We start from the raw sequence: 27,110 nt of genomic DNA, 5'->3' as shown, positions 1-27,110 counted from the left end.
CAAAAAGCAATCCAAAGCAATCAGGCTTTAATTTATTATATGTTTACCCAATTGCTCTTATTGTCAGCACCCTAGCTAGCTTCCTGAGAACTTCCTTAGCCTCTTCGATTAGTTAAAAATTAGCCACAAAGGCTGAGAAATCTGAGTGTTTAAATGTGCTTTGCTGTGAACATATCTTTCTCTTAAAGCAATGACAAAGCATAGTACAATTTTTGCCAGTGGAAGTATGCTTGAAAAAGGGAAGCAGATAGCCTAGTGAGGACGAGTGGATGTGATGCTAAATGCAGCATGTTTGGAGGAAGAACACCTGGGCCAGGACATGGCCCAGCCTAGCGCCCTGGAAAGCAAAGCTGACAAGGTGGGAGGTAGATTACTGGGCACCTCAAGAATTTCCTCACATGCCAATCAAGCTGATGTCCCTACCATCCTCTACGCTGAAGTATTAAGGGGAGAGAGCCTGCGATTCCGGCTCCTATGACTGGATGAATTCCTTGTGGAATGTCAGAACAAGAGAGGCTGCAGCAGGGTGAGTTGTGTTGTACTCCTTTATAGTCCACTCACTTGTATCCCCATCTCCTTTATAGTTTTTGCCATGCTTATTTGCTGGTTTGGTAATAAACCAAAGTGAAAATAGCCTTAGAAGAATCTGAATCTATATTCTCAAAAATCTTTGAGCTTGTGTTTTCTGGTCTGGCTTAGTGCCATACAAACAAGGTCAGTTTTCAATGAGAACTTTTCATCCTGGCTATTCTACCAGTGATTTCATAAAAAAGGTTTGAGGGCAAAATTAACCATTTTACCAATGTATCAGATTCATCTTTCAAATGTAAACACTATTCATGATCTGAGAATGACAAGCTTACCTCTGCAGAGCTCTGAAGATTGTCATTTTTGGATAGAAAATATCTCATTAATCAGAATGTTAAATAATCCACAGTACTTATATAATGTGTTATTATTTATCAGTCTTGAGCAGCTCTATTTCCAGAGGGGAGAAACAAAATAATTTCAACCAAGTGAGCATAATATTAATGACAGCAGTTTTATAAATAAATTTAAAATGATACCAGAAAGCATGTGACAACAAGAAAAAAACCCAATTCTCTGAATTAGTTTTTCCCCTTCAGTGTGCAAAACATGCTGCTATACTTTTATCCACAGACTTTGCTTGAAAATTTCTCAAGACACAAGCCAGCTCCATGTCAACAAAGGATGGGTACTTGGTTTGGTGCGATTAAAAGATTTTTACAACTTCTACAATGGAAATCTGCAGGAAACCAGGAAAACTGGCAATTCATCAAACAATCTAACTGAAGGGAAAAAACAAACAGGGTGTAGATGAACCACTGAAAAGAGTACCATTCTTCTCTGTGATATTACTATAGGAGTGATCTTAGGGTCCCATGAATGTGAATTTCAGGCTCCCTTTCATTAAGCTCTCTTTAGACTAGGAATTATTCCAATATGATGTGAATACCCCTTTACATCCCTCATTCTTATAATTTAACTTGGAGCCTGTGTCCCTAAGCAGCTGTGTTGTCATTCTCCGAATAGGACAAACAGACAGGGACACTGTAGGAGACAGTGGTTCTCTGTGGGACACCACTCAGTCTTCCTGCAGAGAGAATCATGTTTCCAGTTTGAAGTTTGCTATTTTGATGCAAGTAGGCAGAGTGTGCTATGAAGACAAGCTATCTTTTTATGCCTAATTACATTGGCTTCTGAGGCCTGTTCTGCTGATCTGCATACCTGAGAATTAAGTTGTTATTTATGCTGAGACTTGCCACCAGAATGTATTGGGCCAAGAAATAGATTTTCTAATCTCAATATTTTTCTCCAGTGCTTTATCCAATGGGTACTGTTCTTAAAGAAAGGTGTTATGTGACTGTCAAATGCCAGGCTCACAAACAGGAATGTTAGCTCATGTGGATTGATTCCAGGATGACTACTAGGATTTTTAGTTGTGTTTTGCAGAAGTTTACGTCCTAAAAATATACACAGATTCAACGCAATCCCAGTCTAAATCCCAGCAGTAATTTTTTTGTAGAAATCCCCAAGCTGATCCTAGATTTCATATGGAAAGGCAAAGGAACTAGAATAGCCAAAACAATTTTGAAAAAGAACAAGTTGGAAGACTCACACAGTCTGTTTTTAAGACTTATTATAAAGCTAAAGTAATCGAGGCAATGTGGCATTGGTGTAAAGATAAACTCATAATCAAGAGGACAGAATTGAGAGTCAGAAGTAACCCCCCACATATCTGATCAATTGATCTTTGGCAGAGGTGCGAAGGCAACGTAATGAAGAAAGTATAGTATTTCATCAAATGATGTTAAAGCAATTGGACAAAGCAAAGAAAATGAACCTTGACCAATACCTCATATTTTATACAAAAATTAGCTCAAAACAGATCGTAGACTTAAATGTAAAATCTAAAACTATCAAATTTCTAGAAGAAAAAAATAAGAGAAAAACTTTGTGACTTTGGGCCGGGCAAAAATTTCTTAGATATGACACCAAAAGCACCAAAAGAAAAATCAATGAATTGGATTTCATCAAAATGAAAACCTGCTTTGCAAAAGACATTGATAATAGAATGAAAAGGTAAGCCATAGACTTCATGAAAATATTTGCAAAACACATATCAGAGGAAAAACTTTTATCCAGAATACGTACAGAATTCTCAAAACTCAGTAAGGAAACACAGAATACATTTTTCTGGATTTGTACAAATACATCACCAGAGAAGATACATGGATCACATATAAGCATGTGGGGTGATGGTCAACATCATTAGTCATTAGGGAAATGCAAATTAAAACCATAATGAAATATCACTAGAAACTATCAGAATGAATAAAAACAAAAAACAAAAAAAACCCCAACAATACCAATTGCGAGCAAGCACTGTGAGCAAGTGGAATTCTTGTACATTGCTGGCGGGAATATTGCAACGTGGCCAACCCAATACACTATGGTATAGCCACTGAGGAAGACAGTTTGCCAATTTCTTTTAAAGTTGAACATACACTTACTATATGACCTAACAGTTTTACTACTGTTCCAGTATTCCAGGTATTTACCCAAGAGAAACAAAAGCTTATGTTTAGGGCTTCCCTGGTGGCGCAGTGGTTAAGAATCCGCCTGCCAATGCAGGGGACACGGGTTCGAGCCCTAGTCTGGGAAGATCCCACATGCCGCGGAGCGGTTAGGCCTGTGAGCCACAACTACTGAGCCTGCGCATCTGGAGCCTGTGCTCCGCAACGGGAGAGGCCCCGACAGTGAGAGGCCCGTGCACCGCGATGAAGAGTGGCCCCCGCTCGCCACAACTAGAGAAAGCCCTCGCACAGAAATGAAGACCCAACACAGGCAAAAATAAATAAATAAATATATAAATTTTTTAAAAGGCTTATGTTTACACAAAAACCTGTACATGAATAGTGATAGCAACTTTATTCATAGTCACCAAAAACTAGAAGCAACCCAGATGTCCTGCAACTGATGCATGGATGGACAAACTGTGGTACATCATACAATGTAATTCTGTTCAGCAATAAAAAGGAATGCACTATAAATCCATTTAAGAATATGGGTGAATCTTAAATATGTTTTGCTAAGTGAAAGAAGCCAGACTCAAAAGACTACATACAATATGATTCAATTTATAAGACATTCTGGAAAAGGTAAAACAATGGAGGCAGAAAACAAGTAAGTGTTGCCAGGGTTTGGGGTGAATGCAGGGTTTGGCTGCAAGGGGACTTGGAGGAATGTTCTGGGGGTAAAGGAACTGTTTGTATCTTTATCATGGTGGTATTACACGACTGTATGCATTTGTCAAAACTTACAGACCTATACACCCAAGAGTGAATTTTACTGTATATAAAATTTTTACTTCACTCTGTATGACAGACTCTAGGTCCATCTGCCTCACTACAAATAACTCAATTTTGTTCCCTTTTATGGCTGAGTAATATTCCATTGTATATATGTGCCACATCTTCTTTATCCATTCATCTGTTGATGGACATTTAGGTTGTTTCCACGTCCTGGCTATTGTAAATAGTGCTGCAATGAACATTGTGGTACATGACTCTTTCTGAATTACGGTTTTCTCAGGGTATATGCCCAGTAGTGGGATTGCTGGGTCGTATGGAAGTTCTATTTTTAGATTTTTAAGGATTCTCCATAGTGGCTGTATCAATTTACATTCCCACGAACTGTGCAGGAGGGTTCCCTTTTCTCCACACCCTCTCCAGCATTTACTGTTTCTAGATTTTGCACAGGGAGATCAGCTCCATGCTTTGTGACAACCTAGAGGGGTGGGATAGGGAGGATGGGAGGGAGGTTCAAGAGGGAGGGGATATGGGGATATATGTATGCATATGGCTGATTCACTTTGTTGTACAGCAGAAACTAACACAACATTGTAAAACAATTATACTCCAATAAAGATGTATAAAATATATATACACATATAAAATTTTTTAACTGTAAAAAAGAAAGAATCAGCACTTAGAGCTTAGAAAAATCATATTGTAGATTTTTGAGGGTAAGGACCCTGGCTTCTTTTTCATCCTAGTGCCATACAGTAAGTGTGCATGTGTTTAAAACTTGTATAAGGTGAATTTTGTCTACATCAGGTCATAGTGAGATTTCTGTAGTCAGACACTTCTATGTTCTTGAGACCAACTAGATTTATTTTTACCAGAGATTTTTAAAATACACATAGGAAAAGAAATAAATAAAAGAGGTCATTCACACAGACCTACCAGAGAATGGACTTGAGGATATGGGGAGGGGGTGGGGTGAGATGTGACAGGGTAAGAGAGTGTCATGGACATATATACACTACCAAATGTAAAATAGATAGCTAGTGGGAAGCAGCCGCATAGCACAGGGAGATCAGCTCGGTGCTTTGTGACCACCTAGAGGGGTGGGATGGGGAGGGTGGGAGGGAGGGAGATGCAAGAGGGAAGAGAAATGGGACCATATTGTATATGTATAACTGATTCACTTTGTTATAAAGCAGAAGCTAACACACCATTGTAAGGCAATTATACGTCAATAAAGATGTTTAAAAAAAAAAAAAAAAAAAAGAGGTCATTCATTAAAGCATCCCCAAAGGCATTCCCAAGAATTGTTTTGTCTTATGTAACAAAGGAAGACTTTATTTTATAATGTATCTGCATAAATAAGAGCTTTTCCCCAAAATGAACCAATGATGTATTTTTTTAAAGGCGGAAATAACAGAAGAGAAATACATGTGACCCTTTACAGTGTTTTTCTTTCCCCCTACATTTGAAAATGTGACAGCCCCTCGCCTCCAGCACCTCAGCTGCAGGATTGGGATGCGGAAGGATTATTAACAAGGGCGCTCCCATTCTGTTTTCAAACCCACATAATACCCGTTAAAAAAATAGCCTTGCTGAAAGAATATTATACATCTTTCACACCATACTTGGAGATTTCTGACAGCCAGATCCAAAAAAGTACAACACTCCGTAGTCTTTGTCAACCAGAACGACTTTTCTTTACATAGAATCAAGAAGCAGTGCCCGTTTTCCCCAGAGATTCTCCCAGCCTAATATTCCCCAAGTCAAATGTGTCAGGGGAAACTACATCCTGCTGTGGGATTCAGATGTAGTTAATAGAAAGAAACGCTACTGTTGTTGTGGTACTTATGGTGGTGACAATCTAAAAAGTTCTCATGACAGCAGAAATGACACTTTTGACATGCTATATATAGAGGCAGAAGTGTACCATTTAGAATCTGCAATGGATCGTGACTCAGTCTGCTTGTTCTCACACTTTGTATTGTTCCTTGGCACCACTGTGTGTCTTAAAGCACACACCAGTTCTGCCAGTCACAGACCTCCTTAGCCGATCCTCATTATCACCATGGCACAGAATCAAACCCCCATTCAGCTCTCTCTGCTTTTAAGAAGAGTATCTTTTAAACTTTACATCAATGTCATGTCAGAAAACTAGGGAGCTCCCTGCTTATGGATTTGCCCTATTGAATAGAAAACAAGTAAATGGAATAGTCACTGTTTGTGCTGCAACAAAGGAAAGCTCCCAGCCCTAACATTTACCCCACTGGGCTAGCCAATATCAGGGAAAACAATCTTCTGCCTCTGGGGCAATAACCTTCACGAAATCGGGAACATTCATGTTTTCCATCCTTCTCGACAACCTTCACTCTTCGCCATGAGGGAACAGGAAGAAACTCTTCCAACTTTACTTTCATCTGAAAGGCCATGCATATTCTGTTTGCCACCCTGACTGCTTTTATAGTAATGGAAAAATTTCTGAGTAATGGAAAATATCCTGAGGCCATGATGGTTTCCTGAGAATAAAATAAGCAGAAAATGGAATGGAAGAGAGAAAGTTATAGAAGGCCCAGAGACAAGGTAAGAAAGAAAGAGAGGCTAAGGGGAGCCAAAAGAAAAGGGGTCAGTGCCTGGGCAGACTGAAGAACACTTTGAGAATTTCATGAGGGCCACAAAACCTTTACATAAATGCTATTCTCTGCTCAGGCAGTTACCTCTGCTGCTGTTCAGAAAATTCAAGGTTCTGCTCTTCATCTCCAGCTTCATTACTTACATTCCAGGCATTTTCCATTGAGAGGGCATTTGTTCTTTTTTTAAAAATTTTATTGAAATATAGTTGATCTACAACATTGTGTTGATTTCTGCTGTGCAGCAAAGTGACTCAGTTATGTGTGTGTGTGTGTGTGTGTGTGTATATATATATATAAATTACATATATATATACACACACATTCTTTTTCATATTCTTTTCCATTATGGTTTATGACAGGATATTGAATATAGTTCCCTGTGCTATACAGTAGGACCTTGTTTATCCATCCTATATATAATAGTTTGCATCTGCTAATCCCTAACTCCCAATCCATCCCTCCCCCATACCCCATAACCCCCTTGGCAACGACAAGTCTGTTCTCTATGTCTGTGTGTCTATTTCTGTTTTGTAGATATGTTCATTTGTGTCATATTTTAGATTCTACATATAAGTGATGTCATATAGTATTTGTCTTTCTCTTTCTGACTTACTTCACTTAGGAGAAGACATTTGTTCTTAATGTTCTATCCCACATGGTATGGTACCACAACTTTTCTACCACCACCAAGAATCTTCTTTCACTTGCCTCGGGGTCACAGCATATAAGCACCCACTTACCTCGCCCTCGCCCCTCCTCCCAAAAACAGACTGAGCAACCTTGTCTGTCTGTATATCTCTATATTCCATTTAAAAAAAAATTATTACCATATAAAAGAGCTGGTAATATTTAGATAAGTTTTTGTGTTTTCTATGTATTCATTCATGAAGTTGTTTTTTAATTGAGCAGTGTATCAATATATAATTTGTTTTGTTCTAAAGGTTTTTACAAAGTGAAAAGAATTTAATTTTATGTATTAAAAGGCATGCTTATTTTTAAAAATTAGAAGAAATAAAATTATAATGAAGAAAATTTATAAAATACTGTAATTCCATATACAAAAACAAACTATATTACCTTTTACTATATTATGTCCTTGACACTTGTTTCATTTAACATGTCCTGAATCTTTCAGAATGTGTATCAGTTAGGATTGACTAATTTATGCTGCAGTAACAAAAATCCCCAAATCTCAGTGGCTTAATACTACAAAAGTTTATTTCTTGCTCATGTTACATATCCCAAATGGGTCAGTGGAGGGCTCTGTACCACACATTCACTTATGGACCCAGGCTGATGGAAGCTCCGTCATCCTGTGGCTGCGAAGGTTGGAATGCCCTGCTTGCTCAATTTTCAAAGTAAGAGAAGGGAGAGATTAGAAAATCTTACAATGGCTTTTAATTGCCTCGATTTGGAAGTGGCACACCTGACTTCCACACTCCACCTTGGCCAGAGTGAATTACATGGCTCTACCTCACTGCAAGGGTGTGACAGAAAATGAAAGGAGTAAGTGAAATATCTAGTAGGTATTACTGTCTCTGCCAGATGAGGATGGGGAAAGAAAAGAACTCCATTGTTTTAATTTTTATTTCTTTGATTCTTTGCCCTGTGCTTTAAAATGCTCCATTGTTCTGGGTGAAAAAACTCAAGACAATTCAGGACTTCAAGAAATAGGCCAATACAACAATTTGTATGAAATGAGAAAAATTAAATAATTTTCATATAAATTATTATAAAGATATCTTTTGAAACTATATAGTAAATAATTTATCTACTTATACTTAAAAGGCAAATTCAGTTTCTCAAAGTTTTAAAGAAGCTAGTTTATAATCTCAGAAGTTTTGCCAGAACTTTTTCACCAAGAGCAAGTAAACTATCACCAATTTTGAAAAACAAATTTTGCAGATATTTTCTTCAATCACATATGGCAATCATTTATCATTTTTGTCCCAAACAGTAGAATTTTAAAAAATTGGATTGGTTAGGTGCATTCAGCATTTTGGGAAGGTCTGTGAATTAATCGTTTAAAGTATAGTTAAATAATACAAAATATATTTAAATATACTATAAAGCATATTATAAATATTATAACCTTGATAAGGCCATAAAAATCATTATCCTATGAAAGAAAAGCTCACTTGTATAGTTAGATTTTTGAAAAGTGTGTGATGTACAGAAAAATCATATTGAACACAAAGAACAAAGTAAACATATTGGATCAGAATCTTTGATAAATGAATCTGAATAAATGTTACTAAATCGATAAACACACTGTTGGTTTGAAGAGAGAGAAAGAAATTTTGTTCCTGTTTGCTTTTCGTTACTACCTTCCTACCTCTAATGTTTAATTTTCTCATTAATTTATGAGGTGACTTTATCATGTTTATAAGTCAAGGAGAGGATGGCCTTCTATATTTCCTTGTTTCTATGGCATACTTTTTCTTGGTTCACATTTTCATATTTCTGATATCAGGATGCATTTTGCATTTGCTGTTAGCAAGGCAGCAGTCATGACTTTTAGTCACTGTCAGCACATGCATGTCAAAGCTTAGAGGATGGGGGAAGCAATTGAAAGAACGTCTTGGAGACAACAGTGGAGCAGTCATAGGAAATGGCATATAACACTTTTGATAGCACAGAGTGTAATATTGTGTGGAAAAATATCCTCAACAATCCTGAGTATGAGAGGAATCGACCTGTGAATGCAGAGTTTTAGGAATACCTTGTTCAACTTGTTTGCCTACATTTTCCTTTCTGTGTAGGCTCAAGAGAGATATATGTGAGTGATAAAGTATTCTAGCCTAGTTTAATGGCAACGTTTATTTTTCTTTACAAGTGATGATATCTTAGGGTCAATAAAATAGAGTTTTAGAGAATAGAAGAGGACAAAAAGTTGAAAACTTGAAAGACGGATTAAGGTACTAGAAGAGGCAAAAGTGGGTAAGGTCATTGACATAAATAGAGGAGTTACCTTGGGAAAGAAGGTGAAATTCTTTCTCTGTTGGAAGGAAAGGAGAAGATGAACTTTCTTCTAATATCCCATTGTTCCTTATACCCACCTCTCACTCATGCTGCTGCAGAAATCCAAGTCAGTCTATGAAGAGGAAGTGATTATCCTGTTGCACATTGACACCAGAGAATCCAAATAATAAAATCTGTCATTTATTCAACAAGCCTGCTATATTCCAGGCTTTATACTAGGTGTTTTATTTGCAGATCAGAAGAAAAAATTTGAAAGTGCACTTGTTTCAGTGTCCTAACTATGAAAGTAAAAGTTAAGGCAGGTGAGGTTTCTCAGAAGTGTTTTGAAGGAGGAGGAAGGGAAGGCAAAAGCCTGATATGACAATTTTAATAGGTGATTCATAGATGCCATGGCTCTAGTGTTCTATAGAAGATATTGGGTCATACTAATGTAAGGTCATCTGTGAGTACATATTCAAGTCTAGAGTAAAGTGACAAATTTAGAATAGCCTTTATGGTATAAAAATAAATACCACTTATAGAGCCCATCTATAGATGAAACAGTAGGCTAAGTGTTTTACATTCATTTCTTCATTTACTTATAAGGAATAATTGTTGGGAGGCAGTACAGCGAAGTGCTATAGAGCATGGGTTCTGGAGGTTTAAATCCTGCTTCTGCTATGTGTTAACTATATGGCCTTGATCAAGTTAGTTACCTTCTCGGTCCCTCAGTTTCCTCATCTGTAAAATGGAGATGATAATAGTGCCCCCTTCATTATGTTGTTGTAAGGATCAAGTGAGTTAATTGTAAAGGGCTTAGAAGAGTGCCATTACTTTCACCTTTTTTTTTTTTTTTTTTTTTTAATTTATTTAATTTATTTATGGCTGTGTTGGGTCTTCGTTTCTGTGCGAGGGCTTTCTCTAGTTGCGGCAAGTGGGGGCCGCTCTTCATCGCGGTGCACGGGCCTCTCATTATCGCGGCCTTTCTTGTTGCGGAGCACAGGCTCCAGACGCGCAGGCTCAGTAATTGTGGCTCACGGGCCCAGTTGCTCCGCAGCATGTGGGATCTTCCCAGACCAGGGCTTGAACCCGTGTCCCCTGCATTGGCAGGCAGATTCTCAACCACTGCGCCACCAGGGAGGCCCTAGAGAAGAGATTTTTACAAACATACATGAGATATAATAGTAGTATTCAGAATATATAAAGAACTCCTATAAATAAGACAAAAAGACAAACATCTCAAAAGAAAATTGGATAAAAATACATGAAAAAGCAACTCACAAAATAGGAAACCTAAATGGCCAATAATTATGAAAAAATCTTCCAGTTTGGCAATCATTAAGGAAATTTAAATTAAAATAGGGAGATTTTATTTTATGCCCATCAGATTGGCAAATGGTCTGACAATATAAATATAAAACGTTGGTGAGCACATAGAGAAAGAATTATCAAACATTTCTGGTGGGAATGTAAATTCACATAACCCTTTAGAGAACCAGTTGGTACTAGGTAGTAAAGATGAAAGTGTGTAGAGATGTGTATAAGGATATTCATACAGTATTGCACATAATAGTGAAAAATGGGAAATATCTAATAGGGGAATGGGAAAATTTATGGTATGGTCAATTATATAATGAAATGCTACCTAGCAGTTAAAGTGAACGAGCTACTTATGCATTGTTCATGTAACACATTGTTGAGTGATAAAAAGCAAGTTGAAGAATATGCACAGAATGAGTGCATATATGAATAATTAAAAGAACATACAAAGCAATATCATATATTATTTATACATAGATGTATGTTATAAAATGACCTAGAAGTATATACAAGACCTAGAAGTATACAAATCAAATAATGATAGCATCTGGAGAGGGAGGGAGGGAGGGGTACAGGGTGGAGAAAAGTAACAAATACTATTTCAAATTTTTCTGAAATGCTCTATTTTTAAAAAATCTGAAACAAAGTGACAAACTATAAGCATTTGTTAGTTCTGGTATGTGAATAGTACATGCATGATGATGTGTGTGTGTGTGTGTGTGTGTGTGTGTTTGCATTTTTACTGTATTTAAATTTTTTCCCTCCAAATATTTAATGAGAAAACAGGGTTTCCAGGAGGTCACTGCAATGAGGAAATGGTATTGTTGATTGAACAATGCAAATTTCAAAAGAAGAGTGATTGGCTCTAAAATGCTTCCCTTGACCTTGGAACTCTGCCAGACTACTTTCTCTTGTCTCTAAATTCTTTCGCAACCAATATAAATGCAGGTGTTAATTTGGGAGTTTAACCCCTTGACCCAGTGACGAAGTAACATAGATTATTTTTCCAGATTCGCAGAAAGCCCTGTAAGGCTTCAAGGCAAGAGACAGAGCAAGAGGAGTAATTTTGATCAGTAGTGCTCAGATTGCAATAATTCTCGTCAGTTTCTGTGTGGACACTGTTCAAGACAATTTGTAAATTGTAAGATTTAAAAGTAAAAGCCCAGAGTTTAGTAGGTAGGGTTTGGGGATGGGGCAGGGCAAGGCTTGGCATTGCATGTTGAGTGGCCCCAGTGGAGGGATGACCCTGTGTGGCTGGGACAGTGGATGAGAGCCCTGCAACTTGAACAGGTGACAGTCCTTACATTGGAAGCAAAGCCAGGGCTGCTCCCCAACATCGACCTCCCCTAGGGTTCCTGAAGCTGCTGGACTCTCCCTCTGTTTTCCATGCTGGTACTGGGTTGTTGCTCAGATGAACAATCAACTTTTAATGGCTCTTCCTCACTTTTCAAGGAATACTGTTCTCAGTGAAGTGGATACTAAAGAGATAGATATAAGCCACTTAGAAGAGGAATGGCATAACTACATTAAAAAATCTCTTTGGTAAGGGGATTAAGAAAAGATTTTTGATTAGCTTTGCATCCTTTCCTCTGCCATCACAACTCAGAAATCAGCAAATAAAATTCCTTTGGAATAGGACTTCTCTGCTGAGCTAATTTTAGCCTTAGATTTTGTGGGTAAAATTCTTTCTTCCTTTCAATTAAACTCCCTCAACAGAGATCTCTCACTTCTGGTATGTAGAGACTTCAGCACAAATTTCCCTCGATTTTATACATTTCCCAGAAAGGCCGACTGTGAAATATTTGCAGTGTCGCAATTTCCTTCCTTTCGATTTTTATTTTTCCCTCAGAGGAATACATTTCCATGATGACATGTAACTACTACTTGGGCTCATGTGATGTATCACTCAGAAAACCTTTCTAAGCCTTAATAACATTTTCACTTCTGTTTGCTATTGTGGTGTATGGTGCTGACACACTCGGAAAGTTTGTGGTCTTTCCCAGCACCTGCTTTTTTTCAAATATGCAATTGAATTTTTCACAGTTGAACTCTAACATTTCTCTCCTAACTGAGCGAAGTTTTACAACACATTTGAAATATTTCTGAGCCTGGGCATATGTTCCTGTTTATCCAACACGAAGCTGAGGCCTCTTTGAACTTTCATCTCCTGATAATGTTCCTCGTATTTTAACATCATAACACTCTAAGATTGGAACTGTTTGGAGGCTTTTGTGCTTTCCAAAGGCTTTTCTCCTTTTTCCCTCCTCCGTGTTTCTCGTCTCTCATTTTAAGCAGCTGTGCAAGGGGTGCAGTAGCAGAGTGTATCGGTGGTCAGTGCCAATAAACCTTTGGTATGTACCCTCTGTTTTCTCAGTGGGGAATTTTCTAAGAATCTTTATCTTACACATATTTAACATCCTACAAGACCTTCTGGAGAGTTCCAGTACACCATCGTGGGTGTCAGAAGCCCAATCTATGCCAAACATCTTTGCTCCTGAGTTGAGCCCCTTCACTTTTTCTTCTCAGATGCATTTCCAGCCCCCTGTTTGTTCTATTTCTGATGTGTTGCTTCCCGTAGGTAATGAGAGGCTAGCATAACAAAGCCTCATCTCCGTTAGGAAATGGAATGATGTGGTTACAGGTTGGATATACTAAAATACTAAACCTCATCTGGAATCTGTCAGGTTTGACTTTTTATCTTTTGTGAGGTTTGTTATTTTAAAGAAAAATCTGGCTCAGAGAAACCTGAAAATGACTTTCTTTGGCTCTTTAACACCTTCTTCACACACCACAAGAGTATTATCCAGGATGCATTTGGCCCCCTATCTGCCATGAAACCTTGGTGAGATATTTCTCTGGAGTTCCTCCAAAGCTGGAGGAGCCCACATGGCATCCTTTTACACCTCTAGGAAAGAAAGAAGGTATTCAGACTACATTTATTGGCCGATTTCTTGGTTGGCTCCAAAATACCAGCTTTATTTGAGCATTGGTACCTTATGCTAGGAAAATATTACCTTCTCAGTCCCTCTTTTTAGATAGAGTTGGACATATTCTTCACCTCTTTTTATCTTCTTCTCCTACCTCTTCTCTTGATAGGGCATAATAAGTCTCTCACATGAGTTCTAAGGGAATGGATAAAGTGATAAAGTGTTTTAAGACACAGTAATTATTTGGGTTGCACAAAAGCAAAACTTTAGCATTGTTGTCCAAAAGATTAGAACCTCTGATTTTAACAAAATTTATAATTGCAGCATCTCATGTGAGCAGATTTTTATTTCAGCTTAATGTTGTCTGCACTATTAATTATCTTTGAATTCTTCATAAAAAGAACAATTTGTAAATCCAAGATGTCATCATAATTATGTTTTTGTCTTCCTTGAAATTTACTTAAGTGATTGGGCAAAAATGGACTTCTCAGCAATTCTTTTTCTTCATCTGTATTTAAAAGCTTAATTTTTCTATATGTCTTTTATCCATGATTATATTTTCAAAGAAGAAAGTAGCAATTAATTAATTTGTTTGGTATAGATATGCTGACTAAATAATTGGGTCATCTGGATCTGGAATCTACTCTAGGGCCTAAAATACCTGACTGAACTGTCTATACTGGTAATGTTACTTGGATTACTAGATAAGGCTTCCTGAAAAAATTTTTTTTTTTTTGGCTGTGCCATGCAGCTTATGGCCCCGAACCCAGGCACCCCTGGCAGTGGAAGGGTGGAATCCCAACCACTGGACTGCCAGGGAATTCCCTGAAATTTTTAATTAGAAAGACGAGACAGTCAATTTTATTTCCCAGGAGATCCAACGCAGCAGAAAATCTAATCATGAGGAAGTTTTGTCCTTAGTTTGGTTGTCTGAAAGAATAATGTGTTCCTAACTAGGAGTCAGATCAACTCACATAACTTAGAAAATCTACACAAACATTCTCCAGATGTGTGGTTAATGGTCATGTGAGGCAGAGAAATCTATTTACTCCCTTTAGTATTCAGTATATTCTGTACTTCTCCTAAGTTTTTTTTTCTTTGTTTTGTTTGTTTTTTTAATTAATTTTTATTGGAGTACAGTTGATTTACAATATTGTGTTAGTTTCTGCTGTACAGCAAAGTGAATCAGTTATACATATACATACATCCACTCTTTTTTAGATTCTATGCCCATATAGGTCATTACAGAGTATTGGTTAGAGTTCCCTGTGCTATATAGTAGGTTTTTATTAGTTATCTATTTTATATATGTATATATGTTAATCCCAGTCTCCCAATTTATCCCTCTTGTCCCCCCTTTCCCTTGGTAACCATAAGTTTGTTTTCTACATCTGTGACTATTTCTGTTGTCTCCTAAGTTTTTGATAGACTGAATTATGTTTTGAATCAAAGATTTTAGAAAGAGTTATTAGAAATGGTTAAAGGTCTACATTTCCATTTTTTGCATAATCATTTAGGGACCATCACATAACTGATTCTCCTTCTCCTAATCTTTCTGTTTTCTAATTCATTTGTCACACATTTGTTATGCACTTATTCATTCAGCTATTATCTCTCAAAAGCCTAGAAAGTCCAACACAAATTAGTCTTTTAAATAACTGCCAAGTTAATTGAGTATTTTAATTGAGTATGAGTATTTAGCTTTACTTTTTCCTGTAATTCACATAACCTGTATATCATTGGCAACTTCCAAGGGCTTTTAATTACAGTAAAATACCTGTGTGCTATAAAACCACTGACTGTGTGTACCATACTTCTGTGCACAAAATTAAGAAGTATACCAGAAATATATGAAAGTCTACTAATGCAAATAATCTTACTAAAAATAAAGTCAAAAGGTGTGCCTCAGAGATATTGTGGGTTCAGTTCTAGACCACCACAATAAAGTGAATATCACAAAAGAGTCACATGAATTTTTTGGTTTCCAAGTGCATATAAAAGTTATAGACTGTAGTCCAATAAGTATGCAGTAGCAGTATGTCTAAAAAACACAATGTGCATACCTTAAATCAAAACTACTTTATTGCTAAAAACTGCTAACCATAACCTGAGCCTTCAGCAAGATGTAGTCTTTTTGCTGGTGGTGGGTCTTGCCTTGATATCGATGGCTGATGGTTGATCAGGGTGGTGGTTGCTGAAGATTGGGGTGGCCATGGCAATTTTTTCAAATAAGACAGTGGTGAAGTTTGCCTCATCAATTGACTTCCTTTTATGAATTGTTTCTCTGTAGCACGCTGTGCTGTTTGATAGCATTTTAGGCACAGTAGAACTTTCAAAATTGGAGTCAGTCCTCTCAGACACTGCCACTGCTTTATCAAATAAGTCTTTGTAATATTCTAAAGCTTTTGCTGTCACTTCAACAATCTTCACAGCATCTTCACCAGGAGTACATTCCATCTCGTGAAACTACTTTCTTTGCTCATCCATAAGAAGCAACTCCTTATCCCTTAAAATTTTATCATGAGATTTCAGCAATTCACATCTTCAGGCTCTACTTCGAATTCAGTGACTTCCTCCACTAAAATCTTGAACTCCTCAAAAGTCATCTATGCAGGATGGAATCAACTTCTTCCAAATTCTTGTTAATGTTGATATTTTGACCCCTTCCCATTAATTGTGAATGTCCTTAATGGTATCTAAAGTTGCAAAACTTTCCAGAAGGTTTTCAATTTACTTTGCCCAGGTTCATCAGAGGAATCACTCTGGCAGCTATAGCCTTACAAAATGTATTTCTTAAATAATAAGACTTGAAGTTGAAATTACTCCTTGTTGAATGGGCTGCAGAATAGATATTATGTTGGCAGGCATCAAGACACCATGAATCTTGTGGTACATCTCCGTCAGAGCTCTTCGGTGACTAGGTGCATTGTCAATGAGCAGTAGCATTTTGAAAGGAATCTTTTCTCTCAGCAGTAGGTCTCCCAGTGGGCTTAAAATATTCAGTAAACCATGTTGTAAACAGATGTGCTATCATCCAGACTTTATTGTTCCATTTAGAGGGCATAAGCACAGTATATTTGGCAGAATTCTTAAGGGCCCTAAGATTTTCAGAATGGTAAATGAACGTTGGCTTCAACTTAAAGTCCCCAGCTGCATTAGCCCCTAGCAAGAGGGCCAGCCTGTCCTTTGAAGCTTTGAAGCCAGACATTGGCTTCTCCTCTCTAACTATGAAAGTCCTAGATGGCATCAGCTGCCAGTATAAGGCTGTTTTATCCACATTGAAAATCTACTGTTTAGTGTAGCCACCTTCATCCATTATCTTAGCTAGATCTTCTGAATAACTTGCTACAGCTTCCACATCAGCACTTGCTGCTTTACCTTGCCTTTTTATGTCATGAAGATGGCTTCTGGCTTCTTTCTTTAAACCTTGTAAACCACTTTCTGGTAGCTTCAGGCTTTTCTTCTGCAGCTTCCTTACCTCTTTCAGCCTTCCTAGAATTGAAGAGAGTTAGGGCCTTGCTATGGATTAGGCTTTGACTTAAGGGGATGTGTGGCTGATATGATCTTCTGTCCAGACCACTACAACTTTCTCCATATCAGCAATCAGGCCGTCTTGCTTTCCTATCATTTGTGTGTTCACTGGAGCAGCACTTTTAATTTCTTTCAAGAACTTTTCCTTTGCGTTCACAACTTGGCTAACTGTTTAGCATAAGAGACCTAGCTTTTGGCCTATCTTGACATTCCACATCCTTCCCTCACTAAGCTTAATTATTTCCAGTTTTTGATTTAAAGTGAGAGACATGCAACTCTTCCTTTCACTTGAACACTTAGAGGCCATTGTAGGGTTATTAACTGGCCTAATTTCAATATTGTTGTGCCTCAGGGAATAGAGAGGCATGAGGAGAGGGAAAGGGACTGGAAAGTGGCTGATGGGTAAGCTATCCAAACACAAACAACATTTATCAGTTAAGTTCACTGTCTTACATGGGCACAGTTTGTGGTGCCCCAAAACAATTACAATGGTAGTATCAAAGATCACTGATCACCATAACAAATATAGTAATAATGAAAAAGTGAAATATTGCAAGAATTACCAAAATGTGGCTCAGGGACACAAAGTGAGCAAATGCTGTTGGAAAAATAGCACCTAGAAACTTACTCTACATTGGGTTGCTATAAACCTTCAACTTATGAAAACGCAGTATCTGTGAAGCACAATAAAACAAGGTATGCCTGTACATGAAAACTGAGAAAGGAATCAGAGTTAAGAATTGAAGAGTGAAGTAGTCATAGGGCAACAACACTAGTGTTTAACTGAAACTAGCATTGTTTTCAGTTAAACATTTCAGTTAAACAGAGGTCCAAAAATTATTGTAATTATAATTATAATGCGCAACACAAATGTCAAAATGATTCTTAAGAGAAAGCACCAAATGTTCAAAATAATGTTTTAGTCTCAAGTAGGTGAAACTAAACATTTACACTGTATTAACAAAATGATGAAGGGCAGGAGGTGGGTGGGTAGAAAGAAGTAGAAGTTTGTTAAATGCCTTATCTTAAAGAAATGTTCTACAGATGAGTTGTTTATTTTTAGTTACTATTATTAATTTTCAAGTTATAAGAGTAGTTATGTTTGTTATATGTATCACTTGAAAACAGCTTCTATTTACTGATTTAATTTTTTTTCTCTGTATCTACTTTTTGTTTTTCCAGTATTTCTGAAATGAGCCAGTTTATAAGGACTTATTTCAGCTATTACTTGGATATATTCTGCAAAATGAAATTCTAATAGTGCTTTCTCTAAGTACGTGAAACTTTGAATTTTTATTCAATCAGGATTCAATGATGAAATCTAAAACCAAAATTTAATTTGTATTTTCCCCCAAGAATCTGTTGTTAAAACTGCCAATTATTAGTAAAATAGTCAAATATACTAACAAATGAAGAATGAAGAGGAATAATGTATGGATCAAGGATGATTGCACATGTGGGTTTTGTCTGTGATATTATTGAGACTTAACCAACATGGGGGAAAATGAATCTCACTGGGGTGCTAAGTTATCATGAAACCAGAGGAAGAAGCAGGAGGCCTGGCTAGTCTGCTGAAAGATTTAGTCAGGGTACGTGTGGAAGCACACGGGAAAGAGTGTCAAGAGATGGGTCACCAGCAAGCCTATATTCCCGACTGAGGCCCAGAATGTCTTCTAGAGATTGCCCTGACTCCCCCGGATTCAGTTTATGGGTTTAGAAGTTAACTTCCTCTTGTCTGCATCACAGATACTCTACGTGAGTACTGAACTGGAGGATAGGCTACCTAAGCTGCTCTTGAGTCACCTCTTAACTAATGATAGGAAGGAAATGAACACTATCTAGGAAAGTACAAAATGAGCATAATGGCAAGCAATGATGTGCCTTTTGCTGAAGCAGTAACTTCACTGGGCTCGGAAAGGATATGAGGAAATCCTTGGGGGAAAAAAGCACGTTTCAAGAATCTTAAGTAAGCCAGCAATTCCACATGCATATTGCCATTTTATTTTTAAAGAGACAAAAAAAAAAAAAAAGAGGAACTGCCCTTTCAAATATATAAAGCAATTGGATTCTTTGTATACAATACCACTTTAAAAAAAAGTATCTTTATTTACATGTATTAGGAACAATAATGAAAAGCTTAAAAGTGGAGTGCTTAAAAATGAGTTGAATATTCTTCACACATTTGAGGCTGCCTAATCATGCTTTTGAAATATTTTGAAATGATATAGGCAACTTAAAAATGAAAGTCTTCATTTTTTTTGGAAAAGCTATATCAAATATGTTTTTAAAAGAACATTTTTGCCTATTTGAGAGCTTCTTGCATTTTATTACCAGACCAAATATGAAAAAATACAAACTAACTCCAACTTATCGATTAATTCAAAAATTCAGGTTTTTGGGTTTTTTTGCTGTGCTGCACGGCTTGTGGGAATCCTCGTTCCCCAACCAGGGACTGAACCTGGGCCCTCGGCAGCAAAAGTGCGGAGTCCCAACCACTGGACCACCAGGGAATTTCCAAAAATTCAGTAATATTTTTATCATTAACTATGAAAGGTGCTGAGATTCTACCCTTGTGAAGCTGGCATGGCAACTATAACAAAACAATCCCTAAAGTTAAAAATCTACCTCAGAAGGAAACTGTCCAAAATGATGGTACTTGTGCTAGGGTGATCAGTTTATGGGTGATCTTTTCCCCTTTTTTATTTTCTCAGTTTCGTATAATGTGAATATTATCCTTAAAGTACCACTGATTGAGATCAGTGTGCTAATAGGTGCTTTATAAACATTGTCTCATTAATCTTAATGATTAATAACAATCCCTATTTTACACTTGTAGAAACTACAGCTTAAAAAATTAAAAATCATACCTCAAGCACTTATCACGGAGTAATTTGAAACCTGGTTGGTTTTACCTCGAATGCTCACAACCACTATGAAACATTAGCAAATCACAGAACTTTTAAAGCAATATTTATTTCCCTTGAATACGATATAATATGTTAAAAGATAAAGTGAAAGAAAATTTTCCTGGACTTGAACTTTGTAAATTAAAATGTTTTTGTAAGAAACATAGCAATTCTTTATTTTCTTTAAATCGACTCAATGTCCAACTCTTCCCTTCCCATTGGGCTGCTGAGCAGCTCATTCATCATTCTTTAAGCTCTTCCTCTTCAAGGTTGCACCAGGGATCCAATATTATAAACAAGTTTCAAGGGGTTCTTGAGATCTATGGATATTGGTTATCTGTTTCCACTAGTTAGTACTGAAATGTCCATTGTCCAAGCCACGTGTTCCATTCAGGTCTGGGTAACTCTACAGCTTTTTTGATTATGTTTTAGGCATAGAGGTCTTTGGAGAGACTGGAAACTTGTAGCCATTCTTCTGTGGGGTCTTGTAATCTCTTTGGGGCGTTGTCAGAGAACAGGAAGTAGGTCACTTGCCCACCCCGCTCCCCACCAAAACAGCTGTAAAATGTAAAACCTCTGTTGGTGTTGTATGAAACCACCATTTTCCCCAAACACTTGCTAATCCTTGTGAGAGGTAAGGAAGGGTTAACTTGTCTAAAACTGATCTCCTGTAGATTGGCTTCCCAAAGAGAGCTGGGCTCCTGCAAAGCTCCGTGGAAACTGGCTATGACCTATGTTTAAGGCCACCAATACTTGGCAGTCTCAGGGCTTGGACCCCAGTTCCTCACTCCATCATGCCAGTCGAGGGGCCACTGCTTCAACTCTGAAAGCACGGGGGCAGATTCTTTGCTGACTTGCCACTACGTGCACCTATCTGACTCCCAAGAAAGGGCATTCCTGCCAACTGTGAACACCAAACTGGCAGCTTAGAACTGTAGCAAAGGTTCTGCATATGATGTTGCTATTGAAACTTGGCTTTTAATCCCCCCAGAGAAGGGGTTGGCCTTTCTCAATCCCGCTGCATAAAAGCATCATAGCCCAAGGATCTGAGTTGCTTTCCTAGACCCCAGAGTTGGGCTCTACTAGATTGCTGTGAGGTGCTCCAGGGTACCTGCTCCTGTCCCTTGAATGTTTCCCAGGAAATGCTGCTCAAGCGAGCCTGGCATGTGAAGCGTGTGGCCACTTGAACCTGTTTACACGATACTTTGACATCATCAAATTAAAAAAAATTTTGTTGCTGACCTGAAGGGTATAAAATGACATATATTGTACTTTTAATATCCATTCCCTTGGCTATTAATGGACTGAGTGTCTTTCCTTATGTTTATTGATCATTTTTGTTCCCTCCTCTGTGAAATTCTTGTTCAGTCTTTGCCTTTTTCTTATTAATTGGTAGAAGTTTACTGAAAACCAATCTTTTGTTTCTTATATGTGGTTCAAACCTTTTTGCCCATTGTTTCTCTTCTAACTTTACTTATGTTTTCTGTGTTTGCAAAGAATTTACATTTTCACTCCTGACTTTTATCCAAGCTTTGATACCATATTTTCTTTCTTTCTTTTTTTAATCTGATCTTATTTATTTGTTACTCTTAGAAAATCTTATTTTTGACTTGACTCAGACTAGCATAGAAGCTCTTAGAGAGAGTAGCCTCTGTCTCTTGGAAATGTTCTTGGCATTTCTCCTTGGTCTTCCATTCTCTTGGCCAAAAGTTTAGCGTATTCTTCAACCTCTTCCTTATTTTTCTTAGTAAGCTGTTTCTTCAGAGCAGTGTGTAGAATTCATAGAGTAACAGGACATAGAATTTGGGCACTCTGGTTCTGGGTTTCTTAATTTCTTTGTGCAATGATTTTCTAACAGCATCTTGATGGACATCCTCTTTTTAGAGAGATTGAAAACTTTACAGATGCTTTTAGCTTTTTGGGACCTAAGCAATGAGGCACAGCAGTATCCTTCCAGGAATTTCCTACTCTCCCTTTTAAAAAATAACCAAGTTAAGAACACTCAAATTACCATTTCTTTCTCCTGTTCTCCTTGGTCTATCACAGGAAAACCCCCTACTCAGTAGCAGATGAACATGACCATGGATCAAGGCACACTGGATCATACGGAAACCTTGTTTGTCATTCCCACCACTGATTCAAGCCACATAACCCTTCCACTTTTCACTCACAGCACCATCAGCAACTTCTGTGTCCATAGGCTTCTTAACAAATGTATGAAGTTTTTGTTCATTGTCTATTGCAGTGAGTTTCTGGCAGCCAGTGACTGGGAAGAAGATACCTATCTTCATCCTGAAGCAGCTGCTTTTCCTCTGAGATGCCTTGTGAAAGAGGGAGCCAATCTTATATTTCTAAGTATGTGTTGGACATCTTTCAAAATGAAGTCATCTTACCTTTCTCTTATGACCTCTCCTTCCAAACTTTTCTGTCTTGCATGGTCCCAAACTACTGCTGTACATAATGACTTGAAACAAAGTCAATTTTGACTTTTTTTCCCTTTTTTTTTTTTTTTTTTTAACCTTTAGGCCCTTTCTAAAGACAATAAGTCAAAACACATTTGATGCCAAACAAACACACCATGATGTTACTCCTTTGACTTTTTTCAAAGTTGGTAGAGAAAATATTTTATTGTTATTATTCTTGCAACATGTTCCCTGGGTTCTAAGTTCAGTTGGGGAAGAAAAATGCTTATGCAAATAAACTATCATGTGCCAGGTTTTAGTGAATGAAAGCTATACTGTAAAATGTTTCTATGATTACTTAATATGCAAATAAACTCCTTTATTTACCTTTCCAAAAAAAGGGGTTCTTGGCAAGCCTCCTTTCTTGACCGTTTAGTAGAACAGTGTTGTGAGTATGAAGGCGCTCTGGAAAGGGCCAGCACTCGCTGTAGCTTTTTCTCCTGGTTTCCCATTTTCCTATGTGGTTGCCTCCAGTCCCATCTATGGGAATTTCTGTGAAAATTTACTGTATGTTGCCTTTCTACATGAGGCATACAACCATCAAAATTTTATTTCTCAGTAGCCAGCTAGGTAGAAGAAAAATCAGCTGTGATTGTAATTTTAATGAAGCAGAATTTACATTGTTTCCAGGCTGTCTGCCAATTTGTTATTTAGGAAAGTTAACCCAGATGCAGCTTAATCAGTTTGTCTTTTTATTTTAATCACAAAAAATTCTCTTGTTAAGATCAGATGAAGGGTAATAATATCCCCTTAATGGTTTTGCACACCAGACAGGAGTCAGTCCCTAACTTCAGTGAATAGGAACCAGCTGGAGGTCCTGATGGGTCCTTCTCTGCTCCCACCCATGGTCTAATGCAGTCACACTCTCTCCTCTCCCATCCAACCTGTTTCTGTTGGCTTCAGCAAATCCATCAGTAGCTGGGGTGTGTGGCCTCTTGACCAAATAGCTTGGGAAGCAAACTCTGACCTCATTGTGATAAATCTTCCCCTGACCCATAAAAGTTTTCATTATATTAAAAGTGTCTTGGGATTTCCCTGATGGCTCAGTGGTTAAGAATCTGCCTGCCAATGCAGGGGACATGGGTTCGAGCCCTGGTCTGGGAAGATCCCACATGCCACGGAGCAACTAAGCTCATGCACCACAACTACTGAGCCTACAGTCTAGAGCCCATGAGCCACAACTACTGAGCCCGCGCCTAGAGCCCGTGCTCCACAACAAAGAGAAGCCACAACAATGAGAAGCCCACGCACCTCAACGAAGAGTAGCCCCCGCTCGCTGCAACTAGAGAAAGCCCGTGAGCAGCAACAAAGACCCAACGCAGCCATAAATAAATAAATAAATTTATTTTAAAAAGAGCGTCTTGATGAATAGATTTGAATCTTACACTCTCACAGAACATTGGGATCACAACTTATGTCACACAGTTTACAAAGCTGATTCCTGAAGCCATCACATTTTATGTTCTATCATGTTTCTGTCAGTTAAAATGTGCGTGTGTGTGTGTGTGTATGCAGAACACTAGAACATTGTGATATCATACTGGAATACCAGAAGTTTCTTGTGAGGCAGGGTCATGTTATGGCCCCTGCTCCTAGGTGTCTACCTAGAAATGAGACTATAGCGGCCTTGATAAGCCTAGTGTGTAATGCAAAAATCAAGAGACAGAACAGGTCCCAAACACATTGATTATTTTCCTGTAAAAGAATAAAAGCTTCAGGGTCCATTTTATATCCTCTACCAAAATATAAATGGCTGCAACTCATCCCAGGTTCCTTTCTTCACTACCAGTCCTCACTGCCTTCCACCAGCCCCACCGTAGTAGGTCGTTATACGATGTGTGTGTCCTGGATCTGCTTGCTCTCACACCCCTTCCCTGCCCTCCCCGTGCTCCGCTCTGTATCAAGAGGCAGCTCTGGTTCCCATGCTTTTCAGACTGGACTGTGGAGGGGGCAATAGGGAGGAATAAGCCAGGGTATCTGTCTTCCTCCTTCCCTGCCAGCAGCTTTATGAATCCAACTCTTGGCAGGTGGGCCAAACTATGGTTCCAGCTTCCACTAGTGCTGGGAACACTGCCTTTGCCTTTTATCCCGTCAGTTGTGGGCGAGGGTGGCTTCCTGCTGTTGTTAATCTTTGGATTGCCCCAGTGTCCCTTGTTTGGTATCTCAGCTCTTTCATCACCCACGGAATCAATTTTCTGCATTAAAGTCTCTTTAACTACTCAGGTGGTTTCTGTCTCCTGGCTAGACTTTGATGATACACATAATTTTCTCAGTACATATGAAATAACCTTTCAGACTTTTTTTTCTAAATCTCTATAAAGACTGAAAATTATTCAGTCACCCACAGAGGGCAAATCCAAAAATAAAATTGCCAAGGGGGAAGCCCAAGAATGTGCAACTTTTTAATTTACTCTGATACATCTGTTGACTTGCTCTATTTAGAATATATTTATTTAAATTAAATATTTCCTCATTAAAGATGATGTAGAAAATGAATCTCCACTTTAATAAATTTCAAGAAGTTGAAATTTTGCTTTTTACCTATTCGTATCATTTCTCTGGTTAAACTTTACTGATTGTTAGATTTTTACTTTTACAAAGAGAATTATTTCAGTAGTTTGTGGAGACTGAAAAAATCAGCATATAACATTTTGCATTACTTTTCTCTGGTTAACTGCTACAAAATGTGAACCCAGTAACAGTAAAAGTAGCTTCCAAGGTTTCCCACTTAATTTCAAACTGAAGCAATGACTTAGAGTAGAGCCCTTTCATCTTTCCTCTATTTGACATTAAATATTGACTTTCAGTAAATTGCATCTTGACATTATTCCTCTGCTTTTCAGTGTAAGATGACAGAAATTTTTATAAAATAAATAATATTTGGTGTGTATGTGTGTGTGTGTGTTTGTCTGTGCACATCTGTGTGTCACACTTTCTGTTTGTTGCTGTATATTCCCCCTGAAAAAAATGGTGAGAGTTCCAAGGAAAAAAAAGCACTGATAAGGAAGAGTTAGATATGACATTGTAATAAAAATAGTTAGAATCTGAAATACCTTTTGTAGCCATTTAAATGGCTTCCATTCTCCCTTTTCCTTTATTTCTAAAACAAAAACTCTAAGCCTAGTTTTTTTGTGTTTTTTTTAAACATCTTTATTAGAGTATAACTGCTTTACAAGGGTGTGTTAGTTTCTGCTTTATAACAAAGTGAATCAGCTATACATATACATACATCCCCCATATCTCCTCCCTCTTGCGTCTCCCTCCCACCCTCTAGGTGGTCACAAAGCACGGAGCTGATCTCCCTGTGCTATGCGGCTGCTTCCCACTAGCTATTTTACATTTGGTAGTGTGTATATGTCCATGCCACTCTCTCCCTTCGTCCCAGTTTACCCTTCCCCCTCCCCGTGTCCTCAAGTCCATTCTCTAGTAGGTCTGCGTCTTTATTCCCGTCTTGCCCCTAGGTTCTTCATGACCTTTTTTTTTTTTTTTTAGATTCCATATATATGTGTTAGCATACGGTATTTGTTTTTCTCTTTCTGACTTACTTCACTCTGTATGACAGACTCTAGGTCCATCCACCTCACTACAAATCACTCAATTTCGTTTCTTTTTATGGCTGAGAAGATGTGGCACATATATACAATGGAATAAGCCTAGTTTTTTAATTGCCACATTGCTTTTATCAATGTTGAAAGCACATGCCAGGTACCAAATTCCTGCCATGGGCTGTATGTTTTACTTGCCTGTTTCTAATCATTATTAGCAAGTTAGACATTTTTACTCTCATTTTACAGATGGAAAAACTGAGACTCAGATGTAAATTAATCACTCAGCATACAGAATTTAGGCAGCAAACTCAGGATTCAAGACAATGTAGTACTCTTTTATTTCACTGAATTACTTCTCTGTGAAAGAAGGAAAGCAAATGAAAAACATTTTTGAGCCATTTATTTATGCATAGGACTCTTAGGATTTTTTGAAGACTTTAAAGTTGAAAATATTGACTCTACTCAACAGAGCTTACAATTTAATTTGAGAAATAAAGTGTCCCAGGTCATAAACAGTAACAGAATAAATGGCAATCCAGACTATGACCATGAGAGTGTCAGAATAGTGTGGATAAAAAAAAAAAAAAACCTCTGCAGTATTAGGGTCATGTTAATCAGGGGTGTTTTCTTTGAAGGATTAAATTATGAAAGATTCAAAAGATAACAGAAGATGCAAAGTACTGAAAGAGAGAGTGAGAGGATTGGTTTGATTGAACCAAGTTAATAAATAATGAGTAAAAGAAATGGGAAACAAAATAGATAAGTTTTAAAAACTAAACCGACTTCACCAGGGCAATTAGGTAAGAAAATGACATAAAAGACATCCAGATTGAAAAGAATAAAATAGGAATAAACTTAACAAAAGAAGTACAAAAGTTGCACTCTGAAAACTATAAAACATTGTTGAAAGAAATTTAAGAATACTTGAATAATTGGAAAGACATCCCATATTCATGGATCAGAAGACAATATTGTTAAAATAGCAGTATCCCTGA

At 37.7% G+C, this 27,110-nt stretch overlaps 1 protein-coding gene and 1 pseudogene across 3 annotated transcripts in view; one reads left to right on the top strand and one right to left on the bottom strand.

The window, feature by feature from the left end:
* Positions 1-205: 205 nt before the first annotated feature.
* PRKD1 (protein kinase D1) overlaps positions 206-27,110 on the top strand; it is a 455,022-nt gene continuing 428,117 nt past the window's right edge. Inside the window, exon 1 of one of the 3 annotated variants that reach the window (XM_059914029.1) lies at positions 206-526. The gene's annotated coding sequence lies outside the window, so the exon portion shown is untranslated. Of the gene's footprint in view, positions 527-6,336; positions 6,411-22,359; positions 22,461-27,110 lie in introns of those variants that run through there. The other 2 variants (XM_059914027.1, XM_059914028.1) reach the window with 2 other exon arrangements.
* Positions 21,721-22,396, bottom strand: LOC132360136 (small ribosomal subunit protein eS6-like; annotated as a pseudogene).

This window comes from Balaenoptera ricei, chromosome 2 (genome assembly GCF_028023285.1).
Source record: "Balaenoptera ricei isolate mBalRic1 chromosome 2, mBalRic1.hap2, whole genome shotgun sequence".
In the NCBI taxonomy this organism is placed as follows: Eukaryota; Metazoa; Chordata; class Mammalia; order Artiodactyla; family Balaenopteridae; genus Balaenoptera; species Balaenoptera ricei.
The sequence above is the reverse complement of the archived record's forward strand: the minus strand, read 5'-3'. Positions and strand labels throughout refer to the sequence as shown.